The sequence below is a fragment of the Oryx dammah genome, unplaced genomic scaffold (genome assembly GCF_014754425.2).
Source record: "Oryx dammah isolate SB20612 unplaced genomic scaffold, SCBI_Odam_1.1 HiC_scaffold_18, whole genome shotgun sequence".
Classification (NCBI taxonomy): Eukaryota; Metazoa; Chordata; class Mammalia; order Artiodactyla; family Bovidae; genus Oryx; species Oryx dammah.
Genome location: NW_024070202.1, coordinates 92716032 through 92728904, shown reverse-complemented (window position 1 = coordinate 92728904; position 12873 = coordinate 92716032).

Genomic DNA, 12873 nt, shown 5'->3' with positions numbered 1-12873 from the left:
TTCTCCAGCCAACAGAGTCCCCTAGACTGCAAGGAGGTCAAACCAGTCAATCCTAAAGGAAGTCAACCCTGAATATTCATTGGAAGGACTTATGCTGAAGCTGAAGCTCAGTACTTTGGCCACCTGATGTGAAGAGCTGACTCATTGGAAAACACCTTGATGCTAGGAAAGATAAGGACAGAGGATGAGATGGTTGGAGGGCATCACTGACTCAATGGACTTGAGTTTGAACAAGCTCTGGGAGATGGTGAAGGATAGGGAAGCCTGGTATGCTGCAGTCCATGGGGTCACAAAGAGTCAGATCCAACTGAGCAACTGAACAACAACTCCAATGATCTTTGGTTTGTTAGTGCAAATTAAATTCAGGTAATGTGGTATTTGACAGAGGATGATATGGTTGGATGGCATCCCTGACTCAATGGACATGAGTTTGGGTAAACTCCGGGAGTTGGTGATGGACAGGGAGGCCTGGCGTGCTGCGGTTCATGGGGTCACAAACAGACACGACTGAGCGACTGAACTGAACTGAACTGAATGTGGTATTTACTATTCATTTTAAGGAGAAAGCTTTGGGTAATCTATGCCTTCTCCCTCCCTGTAGAAATCTTTCCTGTTGGTTCCCTTGCATTATTCCCTCTCAGCCTTCCTTCATTCCTTTCTCCCTAACTCTAAGTAGGAAGGGACTTGGGGATGAAGAAAGGACAAAGGATGAAGGAGACAGAGAAGTTTGGGTGCTCTGAGTTCTTCAGAATCCAGTGGAACAGACAGAAGCTTAAACAACTCATTTTAATACAACCCGGTGAAAGTTATAAGGGAAGGACCCTGGAGCTAGGGGAGCACAGGGAAAAGGGCTGACTCTGGGCAGCTGAGATAGCTTTGCACTGAGACCTGAAGGACCAGAGTTCCCCAGGGGGAGGGAAGCAAGCAGGGCATTCTAGGCCAAGGGGACAGTGTGGAGTTGGGATGTACCACGGTGGGTCTGAGAGAAGTCAATAGGGTAGAAGAGTGGTGTATGTGAGGCTGGAGAGCTAGAATGTCCTGGGCTTGATTCTATGGGTGGCCGGGACCTTCTGGGTGATCTACCCTATGCAGGACACACACACACACACACACACACACACACACACACACACGAATCCTGGAGGCGATGTTTGCATGAACAACAGTGGGCAAGAGAAGCAGAATACTCTTTTCTCTTCCCTTTCCTCCTCTAGGTCCTGATTGGGTCAGTTAACATCTCTCCCAGGAATGCTCTGAGGAGTCCGGTTTGCCTTTGATGAAGACTCAGAAACTCAAGGGTCGCCATGGCTGACCTCACAGGCACAGATTAGTTAAGAGAGACCAGGGCCCATCTACCCACTTGGGGGTGGGGGCGTGTGGATTATGGTCAGTGCTTGTGGTTTTTCTTGACCTTTCTGGTTCCTGTCCTTGTTGGTTCTAGGCTCGCCCTGTCCTTAGCCTCAGGGGTGAGATACTCTCACATATACTGCTCACTTGAGTATTTCTGAATATATGTTTTTTTCATCCAGAAGACATATAGATACACACCTGTAAGAAAAACAAGTGTCAGGAAATAAAATTCATCTTCACTATGGGTGATGCACACTGGAGAGTCTCCATTCTGGTTTTAAGTGTTGGTTGCAATATACAGTTGAAAACACTGAGCTAGCATGAGTGATTTTCTCTTATTTGCAAGAAGGAGCCTGGTTGAGAAATCAGGTTAACATACTTAATTGGTAGCCAGAATGCGAGTGCAAGGGTTATAGTTTTTCTGTTCATCAGAAACTACCCTTAGATTTGATCTCATCAGGGACAACAAATAGGTTTCAATTTCTGGGTCAACTCTGATCAGTTTTTAGTGGTTCCTTGGAGTGCTGAGTGGAGAGGAATCTGACGCTCCCTCCAGTATGAGAGGGACAAGGTGCCGTGATCAATTATTGATGTCTGCTGGGTCCAGGAGTGGTGAATATGTCACTTGTTCAACATCTCCCCCAAAGCCTTGGCATAGAGTAGGTCCTCACTGAATGTTTGTGGAATGAATGAATGAAATATTTCCCATCTCTGGTTTTCATTATCTAATGAGGTTAACCTACCTCTACATGGTTAGGCTGCTCCCATTTTAAAGTCCATCTAGAATTCAGTTTTGCCCAGCAGGAATTCCTAAGAAGCTTTCTTAATGAAGACAGAAAGTGCTGCAGAATCCTGATCTCCTTTTCACGGCTTCTTGCACCGCACAAGTGTCGTCTAACACAACATGGGCCCCTATTCCCATTCAGCTTCCTGATTTCTGTTCCATTTTAACTATTGTCCCAGATACTCCCTGTCATGATCCCATTCATCAGCCTGGCTCCTCCTACTGTGCTCTGGGCCTCCTGCCCTTCTCAGAGGTCTCTGCTCTGCCCAGCCTGTCTTCCCTGTGGCTTCTTCACTTCTTCCTTGGCACACCCAGTCTGGAGTACCCCAGAGTACAAACTCAGTGTGTGCACAGATGGGAATGAAATCTTCTGTGGGATGGATGAGATATCAGCATCGACACTGATCCTTCCAGAGAGCTGATGGATGAATGGAGCAGGAAAGACGGTAAAATGCCATTTGCTGAAAAGCAAGGCACATCTGTTGTCACACATGAAGTGCAAAGGATTCTGTGGGACCAGGCAGCAGGTATGTTGTTTTTAAGCCGAAACATCCTCTCTTTCTACTTCTCTGAGACAACTGTGTGGACAAAGAAGAATTCCAAGGCTCTCGCTGGCAGGCCAGGAGGGCGCTGTCGCCACTGGACTCCTACTGCTGGTGGGAATAGGGCCGACTGACTGACTGCAGGAGAAATTGGCTTGGTTTTCCTTTCAATTACATGCATGTGGTTGAAGGATACACACACCATGAGGATTCCCCATCCCTGGAGCCCTAATCTCTCTCTGACTCACACTGACCACCACCACCACGTCCCCCTAAGTGGCATCTAGGTTAGAGTGGGGACAAAGACCCAGGTTCTCCCACGTGGTCACCTCCACACCCTGCACAGGCCACTCAGACGCGAGAGGCATCCGCCTGCGGCTGGCGGGCAGGAATTCATTGCAATCTCCTTGGCTCTGTCCTTGGCACTTGGAGCCATTTCCTGGAATGCAGGGGGAGGAAAATATTTCCCCCAAATACCAAGAAGAGTTATTTTGGGCATAAGATGTACAAAATATGAGAGGGATGCTCCTTTGGCCAACATGGAAATGTTCCCCTCAGCCCAATGTCCAACTGCTTGAAAAGGAAAGAACTGAGTCACACCCACTGCTTTTCTCATGCCTTCTCCCTCTGCCTACATGAGAAAAAAGATCAGCAAGACCTTCCTGCTCAGGAGGGCATTGGAGTGGGGGCAACCATGGCTCTGCACACCGTCCTGGTGGGAAGAGACTGGATACCCTCTGTCCCACCTGGTCCTAGCTGCCCACTGCACTGCCACCTTAGGCTCTACAGAGCAAACACCAGAAGCTGGACAGGACAGCGTGGGGAATCTTTGAGCTCTTGCATCTGGGGTGGTGCCTTCCAGTCCCTGGCCTCTGCCTCGCCTCCCCTGCAGACTACCTTTCCATCCCCTCCAAGACTGCTGTTCTCAAATGACAACCAGGTCACCATCGAGTGTCACTTGGATCGAACTGTATTTAAGAATTCACTTTTCCAAAGTGCCACATCTTTAAGCTATAGAAACTGGAGTGTGAAGGCAAACCCACCCCCCATGAAATTGAAACCAAGCCAGGAGAGAAGGCAGGCCTGGTAGGTGTCACCGGGGGGTCCACCTGCCAATAGTGTGCATTTATCAGTTTTGGCTAGAGAAATGGTTACAGTGGGAAAAGTTTAACAGGCCTTTCCCATGATCCCCTGTTTGGTCGCCCCAAAGGAACCCTATTTTATCCATAGTGTAGAAGGCAGTTCTCATGACTTTGAGGACAGATGCAGTGAGATCTTTCATAATTTCTTTGGGAGATTTGGGTTCTCCCAGTTTTTCTGCTCACCCCTACTTCCTCATCTCCATACTATGGCCTGGGTTTTATACAATCCTTTGGATTCCCAAGTCAGAAACCCTGCTGGAAAATGTTGCCTGAATTCTCATCTGCAGACCAAGACTCTTTGTACACCCTCAGAACTCACACTCCTCAGAAACTCAACGCACGTCCCCTGCACAAGGGGGCGGGGTATCCTGATCTTTGGGGGTGTGCTCGAGGCCATTTCCAAAGCATGTCAAAGGCAGGGCTGGAGGCTCTGGCAGTCTCCTGGGGCCCAGGCTGGCTCCTGGAGCGCTGATTCCTGCCCCGAGGGCAGGCACAGCCCAACCCCAAAGCTAGCGTTCCCCAGCTCCCAGCCGCCTTCCCACCGGTTAGGACTCTGGTGCAAAGTTACCCGAATCCAGAACCAAGCCGTCCGCCCTGCCCTTCGCCTGCCTCAGTTTCCCCAGGGTCCCGGGTGGACTGGGCTGGGTGGCCTGCCAAGAAAGACCGGCGGAGAAGGAGAAAGGAGAGCGCCGGGCACTTACCTCGCCGCTGCTGGCGCCGCGATTCCTCGATCCCTCCGGGGCTCCATGCCTGCCCGCCCCTCTTATAGCCGCCGAAGCGCAACTTGCGCAACTGCCCGGCAGGCCGGGGCGCACCCGCAGCGCCAGCTCCCGCCCTGCGGGGCGGCGGGGCAGCGTCGGGCCGGGCGGCCGTGGGTCGGGGCCTCCAGGGAAGGACTCGGATGCGCCAGGAGCCCCACGCCCACCCTCCGGTATCGCCTGAAAAGCTGGGGGCGGCTGGGCAGGTGTGAGAAATCCTCGAGGTGGCCCCAGGATCTGACCCTCGGGCCTCGGGGAACGGCCGCCTGGGACAGGGTGGCGGTGAGGGGTTCCTCTGAACCAGCTGGGGGCGGTGGCGCCCCGACATTGAGGCCGGAGCAGCCAGCTCCACTGGGCGGCGGGACCCGACGGCTCTGAGCCCCCGGGGAAACCCGGGGTTGGCGAGAGCGACCGGCCGTGCGCCTCACACCTGCCTTGATGATGGTGTGGAGGGGATGAGGAAAGTCAGGCTCACACCGGTCTTGTTGCATCGGGGACTTCCTAACCGGAACGTGCTCCCGCAAAATCTGTGTGCTCCGCCGAGTCCCACAGGGGTCCGTTTTGTTCACATCTGTATCCCACATTGATAGCCCGGTGCCTTGCACGAAGAATTTCATTTTTAAGATATATTTTAAAATGAAAATCGCAAATTTAGGTTTAACGTACTATTTTTGCATACTTGCACCATTAATTTTCTTGGCTAAAATATTCTAAAGCAGATTACAAACGTCATGGCGTTTCATCCTTAAATACTTCAGTGTTTATCTCTGAAAAATAAGGAAGCATTTCTATCTCTATCACAAGACCATTACCACACAAGAGTAATTCTTTATCATGAGCTAGTCTGCATTTGAATTTTACACAATGTCTTTTTAAAGATATTTTATAATTGCTTTGTTTGAGCCTGGTTGTTTTGCTTTAAATAATTATCTATTGAAGAAAGGAAGGATATTGTACTATATGTTTGTGAAGTCGGAAATTGTTAGCATTGACCATGATTTATAATTACATGGCCACTAAAAAAGGTGGGACAACAACTAAATGTTCAGCATAGGAAATTAGCAAGTTATTGAAAATCACATAGCAGCAATATGCACACATTAAAATTATGTTGTAAAATAATATTTAATGATGTAGGAAAATAACTTTATTTTGTGAGCTGGAAAGAATCAGAAAATGGTATGTGTTTTCTGATCATACACATGCCAATCAATACTCACACTCTCACACCAAAATATACATTATCAATCTTTAAGCTCTTTTTTGTGCTTTTCTACTTTTCATAAAAGCATCTACAGGGGACTTCCCTGGTGGTCCAGTGGCTAAGACTCCCTGCTTCCAAATGCAGGGGCCCCCAGCTTCAATATCTGGTCAGGGAACTGAACTGGGTCCCACATGCTGCAGCTAAGAGTTCTCATGCTGCAACTACACATCCTGCATGCTGAAACTAAGACCCAGAACTGTCAAATAAAGAAATATTTCTTTTAAAGAAGTGTCTACATGAAATTACATTTTGAAGAAAATCTTTCCTCCCCTCCCCCTCCCCTGGAATTGTTTGTGTTGTTTTTCATATGGAGGCAGCAGCATCCACTACGACCACATTTTTCTTGTCCACAATATCTTTGTAACTTGGTTCTAAGCAGAGACTTAGCTCACAGGCAGGGGCTCTGGCAGCCTCAGGTTACTTGTCTTACCATCACCTTTTTAAGGGTCAGAGATCAGATTGGGACCAGAGTTATTGCCTGAACACCAAGTAGCACTTGAGACCACAGTGTGAGGGTGTGGACTGCCTGTCTGCCTATCTACCCATCAGCTACCTATTTTTTACATTTTGTGTTGATTAATAATTATTTTAAATAAAGTATTACATATTACTATTTATATTATATAATTATGTTTATATTATAATTATATATTATTATATAATAAAGTATTTTTACTTTTAATGTTTTTATTGAAGTATAATTGCTTTACAGTGTTGTGTTAGAATAATGTATTTTTTTTTAATTCAAAAAGAACAAAGATATGAAAACTCGGTCTCTCCCCAATCCTCCTTTTTTCCCTAGATGTAGTTGTTCTCAGTTTATGGTGTGTCCTTCCATGGATATTCTTTTTCTGTCCTTCATATATCTATTTCGTTAAAAAAAAAGAAGTGTGCGGGACTTCCTTGGTGGTACAGTGGATGAGAATCCGCCTGCCAATGCAGGGACGTGGGTTCAGTCCCTGACTGAGGAAGATTCCACATGCTGGGAGCAACAGAGGTCATGTGACTCCCAAGCCCAAGCTCTAGAGCCTGTGTGTTGCAACTACTGAGTCCCTGGGCACCTGGAGCCTGTGATCCACAACAAGAGAAGCTACCACAGTGAGAAGCTTGCACATTGCAATGAAGACCCAGCATAGCAAAAAGTAAATTAATTAATTTAAAAATATATTTAAGAGCATTTAAATAATGTCGTATTATTCACACTAATGTTCTTGCCCCTTGCCTCTGCTTTTTTTTTTTTGGAAAAATTTAAATCTCCACAATACACTTGTAAGGAAAAATGGCATTACAAATGTCCATGTACCATTGCCCAATTTAATCAACCATTATTTATCTCACTTCTTGCACCTAATATATCTAGAATACAATTTCTTACCAATACACAGGGTTGTGCCAATCATTTTAGAGTCAGCGTATGTTTCAATCTAACCCAGAATTGTTTCAATCTAATCATATTGTTAGATACATAATGTTGTTAATTAATAGACTCAAAAGTACTTATCTGAGCACAGTGTGAGTATATTTGTGGGAGATTTCTTGATAAATAGAATTGTTGAATTCAAGGGTATGTGCATTCAAAATAGAAATACATTGTCAAGCTACATTCCTCAGAGATTGTACCGATTTACATATGCAGTTGGCAGCAAGTAACACTGACTCAAGCTCCATTTCATTGTCTCTTATAACTGGAGGAGGACAGTTGTAGTAGCTTGGAGACATCATCAAGAATCCTGTTTCTTCTGATTCTCTGTTCTTCCATTGTGCCCTTGTGCTCATTGCTTCACGGTTGGAAGATGGAAGCTACTCCTCCAGGCACCAGGGCCTCACAAAGGGCAGGGCAGAGGCAAAAGATTTTCTCTCTTTTTTTTTTCACCAAGCCATGTGGCATATGGGATCTTAGTTCCCGTACCAGGGATTGAATCTGTGTCCCCCCGGCAGTGGAAGCTCAGAGTCTTAACCACTGGACCACCAGGGAAGTCCCCTGATTTTCTCCTCTTGAGACTGTATTTCAAGTTGGGAAAGCCAAGTCACTGCTGCTGCTGCTGCTGCTGCTAAGTTGCTTCAGCCGTGTCCGACTCTGTGTGACCCCATAGACGGCAGCCCACCAGGCTCCTCCATCCATGGGATTTTCCAGGCAAGAACACTGGAGTGGGGTGCCGTTGCCTTCTCCGAGAGAAGTCACAGTTTCCCTTATTTCTCATTGACTGGAACTGGGAAATATCCTTAAACCCATCACGGGCCAGATGGAAGGTGATTGCCATGACTGATAAGACAAATCATAGGTCTGCCCCCTGGGTCTGGGGGAGATCAAGGCAGGTGAAAGGAAGCTTTGTTCTTTCCTGAAAGAACTGGGGTTCTGTGAGCTCAGAAAAAGAGGAGAAATGGATCTTGTGAATACAGTGAACAGTGCTTGCTCTACTTCCCAGGTGGCTCAGTGGTAAAGAATCTGCCTACCAAGCAGGAGACCCAGATTCAATCTCCACGGTTGGGAAGACCCCCTGGAGAAGGAAATGGCAACCCATGTCAGTATTCTTGCCTGGGAAAGCCTATGGACAGAGGGGCCCAGTGGGCTACAGTCTATGGGTTCACAAAGAGTCAGACATGACTTAGTAATTAAACAGCATACTCAACTATGGTGTTTTATCAAACTTCTGATACACTTGACTTCATTATTAAATAGTAAAATCCTTTTTGTTTGAACCTTGAAAACCCTCACAGTTAAAATAAAAAAGGTAATTCTAACCCTTTGAATCTGAATATTGCTTTTTCTTTTTCAAAGCACTTTCATGGTCTCTTGATTGACAATAACCCACAGAAAGAGATAAAATGGGTCTTATTTCCCTGTTATGGATGAGAGCCTGGAATTCAGTGTGGTCAAGGGACGGGCCCCAAAAGTGGCATCATTAGAGACCACAGTTCCCAGCTGCCATGGCCCTTGTGGTTTTTTTGCACTGAGATCAGTCACGAGCTGCAGGCTCACGTGGGTGCGCCAGGGTCTGAAGGTGTCCTCACAGAGCTCTATGCTTTGCAGAGTCACTACTGGTGCCCTGTTGAAGGAGGAAAAAGGCAGACAAAGGTTAGATCTCTGTTCTGATCTTAGGCAATCCCAGGCACTTTCTCTGGTGTGAAATGTGCCTTTCAACCCACAATGAGGAGGACCTATACGAGCTTATAGATTGGACTAAAAAAAGCAACAGGATAATTTGGTCAAATAATGAGCTATTTTTCTCTAAGTTATGGATGAGAGCCTGGAATTCAGCGTGGTCGAGGGACAGGCCCAACAAGTGGCATCATTAGAGACCACAGTTCCCAGGTGCCATGGCCCTTGTGGTTTTGCACTGAGATCAGTCACGAGCTGCAGGCTCACATTGGAAAAGGAAGTGGCAACCCACTCCAGTATTCTTGCCTGGAGAATCCCATGGACGGAGGAGCTTGGTGGGCTACAGTCCACGGGTCGCAAAGAGTCGGACACAACTGAGCAACTTCGCTTCACTTTCTCTAAGTTAAATATTTGTGTGAAGGTGGGAATGGGTGGGTGGGTGGACTGGACTGGTTCTCCTGGTATGTATGTGTCTTCTCAGGAGTGAGCTCCCTAAGGGAAAAGACTATCTTATTCCCCTCACTGTTGCCTGCCCTGGCACAGCTCCTGATGCATAGTGATGGCTCCATAAATGCCTATCAGATGCATGAGTGGTCTGAGTTACTTCTGCTAATGACTGATGTCCTCCCTGTTACCATCTGTCAGAGCACCGTGTTTCTTTCTACATGCTGCTGCTGCTGCTAAGTCGCTTCAGTTGTGTCCAACTCTGTGCGACCCCATAGACGGCAGCCCACCAGGCTCCCCCGTCCCTGGGATTCTCCAGGCAAGAACACTGGAGTGGGTTGCCATTTCCTTCTCCAATGCATGAAAGTGAAGTCGCTCAGTCATGTCCAACCCTCAGCCACCCCATGGACTGCAGCCTTCCATGCTCCTCTGTCTATGGGATTTTCCAGGCAAGAGTACTGGAGTGGGGAGCCATTGCCTTCTCTGTAGCATGAATCAGAAACTACAATCAGTTAATTACTAATTTGTCAATGATTTTATGTTTGTCATGAGAATGTAAGTTCCATGAGAGTCGAGACTGGGTCTACCCAGTTCTAGCCCAGTGTCTGAAACATAGTAAGGACTCTAGAAACGGTTAAATGAAGCTTTGAGCAAATGCTTTTAGCAGTGTCTGGCACATAGTGGGCCCTCAGTAGACGTTCCTGGAATAAACCCTGACTACATACCACATGAGACTTCATGATCACACATCTCTGACAGCTGAGCTGAAGACTCCAGTTTGAAAAAGCAGAGCAGGGCCAAGGAGCCAGGCTGCCCAGCAGTGCCTGGGATGGACAGACAGCCCAGCCGAGGTCCACTGGCTTCCACAGGATCACAGCTGGAGGACAGCCTCAGGGCGCGAGACAGCAAATTCTTTATAAAGAAAAGGAAAGAGGGGCTGAATTTTTTAAAATTAATTTTGATTGGAGTCTAGTTGCTTTACAATGTTGTTTTAGTTTCTGCTGTACAGCAAGGTGAATCAGCTATATGTATACATAAATCCCCTCTTTTTTGGATTTCTTTCCCATTTAGGTCACCACAGAGCACTGTGTAGAGTTCCCTGGGCTGTATGCAGTCAGTTCTCATTAGTTATCTATCTTATACATAGCATTGATAGTGTATATATGTCAATCCCAATCTCCCAAATCATCTGGCTCCCACACCTTCCCCCTTGGTATTCATACTTTTGTTCTCTACCTCTGTGTCTCTAGGGGAGCTGGATTTTGAAGGACCTTGCAGAGAATAGGAACCATTAAAGGCATCAGAGAGGATTCACATGGTCAAGTCACCATTTGGGGAGATTAAACTGCAAAGCAATATAAGAAAGATTGCAGGGAAAAACTAAGAGATAAGTTATAAAAGATTTCTTTTATGCCCATTTATTCATTCATTCTGGAGAAGGCAATGGCACCTCACTCCAGAACTCTTGCCTGGAAAATCCCATGGACAGAGGAGCTTGGTAGGCTGCAGTCCATGGGGTCGCAAAGAGTTGGACACAACTGAGCGACCTCAGTTTCACTTTTCATTTTCATGCATTGGAGAAGGAAATGGCAACCCACTCCAGCCTGGAGAATCCCAAGGACGGGGAAGCCTGTTAGGCTGCCATCTATGGGGTCGCACAGAGTCGGACACGACTGAAGCGACTTAGCAGCAGACTTAGCAGCATTCATTCATTCAACCAGGAAAGCGTACATTGAGAGTATATTGTGTGCTGAGGACTATGCTAGATCCTGGAGATGCAAGAATGAGTAAGATTTGGGTTTCCCTGGTGGTGTAGTGGTCAAGAATATGTCTGCCAGTGCAGGGAACACGGGTTCAATCCCTGATCCAGGAAGATTCCACATGCTGCAAAGCAGCTAAGCCAGAACACCACAGCTGTTGAGCCTGTTCTCTAGAATCCAGCACGCGCAGCTACTGAAACCTCCGCTCCATGACAAAAAAAGCCACCAACTAGAAAGTAGCCCTTACTCGCCACAACTAGAGAAAAGCCCAGGCAGCAATGGAGACCCAGCACAGCCAAAGCAAATAATAAAATAAAAGATGTTTTTAAAAATGAGTAAGAGTTCGTCCCGGACCTCAGTCATAGTCCAGGAGCATGAGTGAGGACACAGAAGCAGGAAAGACCCAAGAGACATTTTGAATAAAAGAACACTAGCCTTGTTAACTGAATTTTTTCCTGGGAAGAAACTAAGCATCCGTCAAAGTTCCATAAGCTTTCCTACCTAGAGCTCAGTGATGGTGTCACTGGCAGAGGCAGAAACTGAGGGGGTGTCTGCATGTGGAGGGCAGCGATAAGAGTGGGACTAAGGTATGTTGCTAGTGTGATTGTTTAGAACCTCTGGTTGCAGATGTCCAGCAGTTAATTGAGGCTGAATTCCAGGTGGAGACATGGTTCTAGGCATCATCTTCAAAGACAGGAAAGATGACTTCTCATGAACCCAGGGTTTGGGGGACCAGCAGCCTCAGGCCTGTGAAACAGTGTATCATTTGCAAGGTTTTGAGTAGATTAGTGTGCAGTGGAGGGTGTGGAAGAAGAGGGAAGTGACGGGAATTTGTTGATTTGAAGGACAGAAGGGGCTTTGAGGAAGCCACATGTAGTAGAGGGCACCTTGAGATAGCTGTCTACAGATGGCTGGGGAAAGAGTCCTTTGAAGAACAGAATAAGGACAGAGAATTTTGCTCCCTTTAATAATTTAATTGCCCAAGTAATCATGTTCATTTCAGAAAATTAGAAAATGCAAAGAATGCAAAGAAGCAAAGCTATGACAAAAAGTCATCTCTAATTCCACCATGTGGAGATAACTTGTTAATATGGTTGTGCTGATTTGCCCAGACTTGGTAATGGCTTCTTACATCCCAGGCTGGAATCCAGCCTGGAATCTCTGAAGAAAGAGATGACAGCCAAGAGACTGACTTCAAGAGGATCAGCCTCTGGGCTGCATGCTCTTTCTCTGTCCTAATCTCTCTTCCCCACTGGAGTGGAAGGACGCAGGCCATGATCCTGTGTAGAGTTGGACCCTCCCCAGGTACCCGGGGCTGAACAGGCATTTGGGAATATGCTGTGGAGAAGCAGAAAGAAGTCTTCAATCCTACAGAAAACTGAGATCTAATGCATTCTGATGCTTCCCAAGTCAGCAGCCCAATTTTGTCCCTAAAGGTGTTTTATCAGACGACTTGCACAGTCACCTGTAGATATGGTGGCAGCAGCTGGAAGCTAGCTTCATAGGCTGCCCCTACTTCTCCTGCAGTTAGAATAGTAACAGGGTATCCAGCACCTTCTCAGTGACCCTGGAGGAATTCAGTCTTCCAGGAAAAATCTGGGAACACTCAAAATCACCATGGAACATGACTATGACATCAGTCTTCTGCCAGAGAGGCTATAAGGTGTGGTATCTCTGAGGGTTGGCTCTGGGGTCACACCGTCTGAGTCTGAATCCTGGACTTGTGATC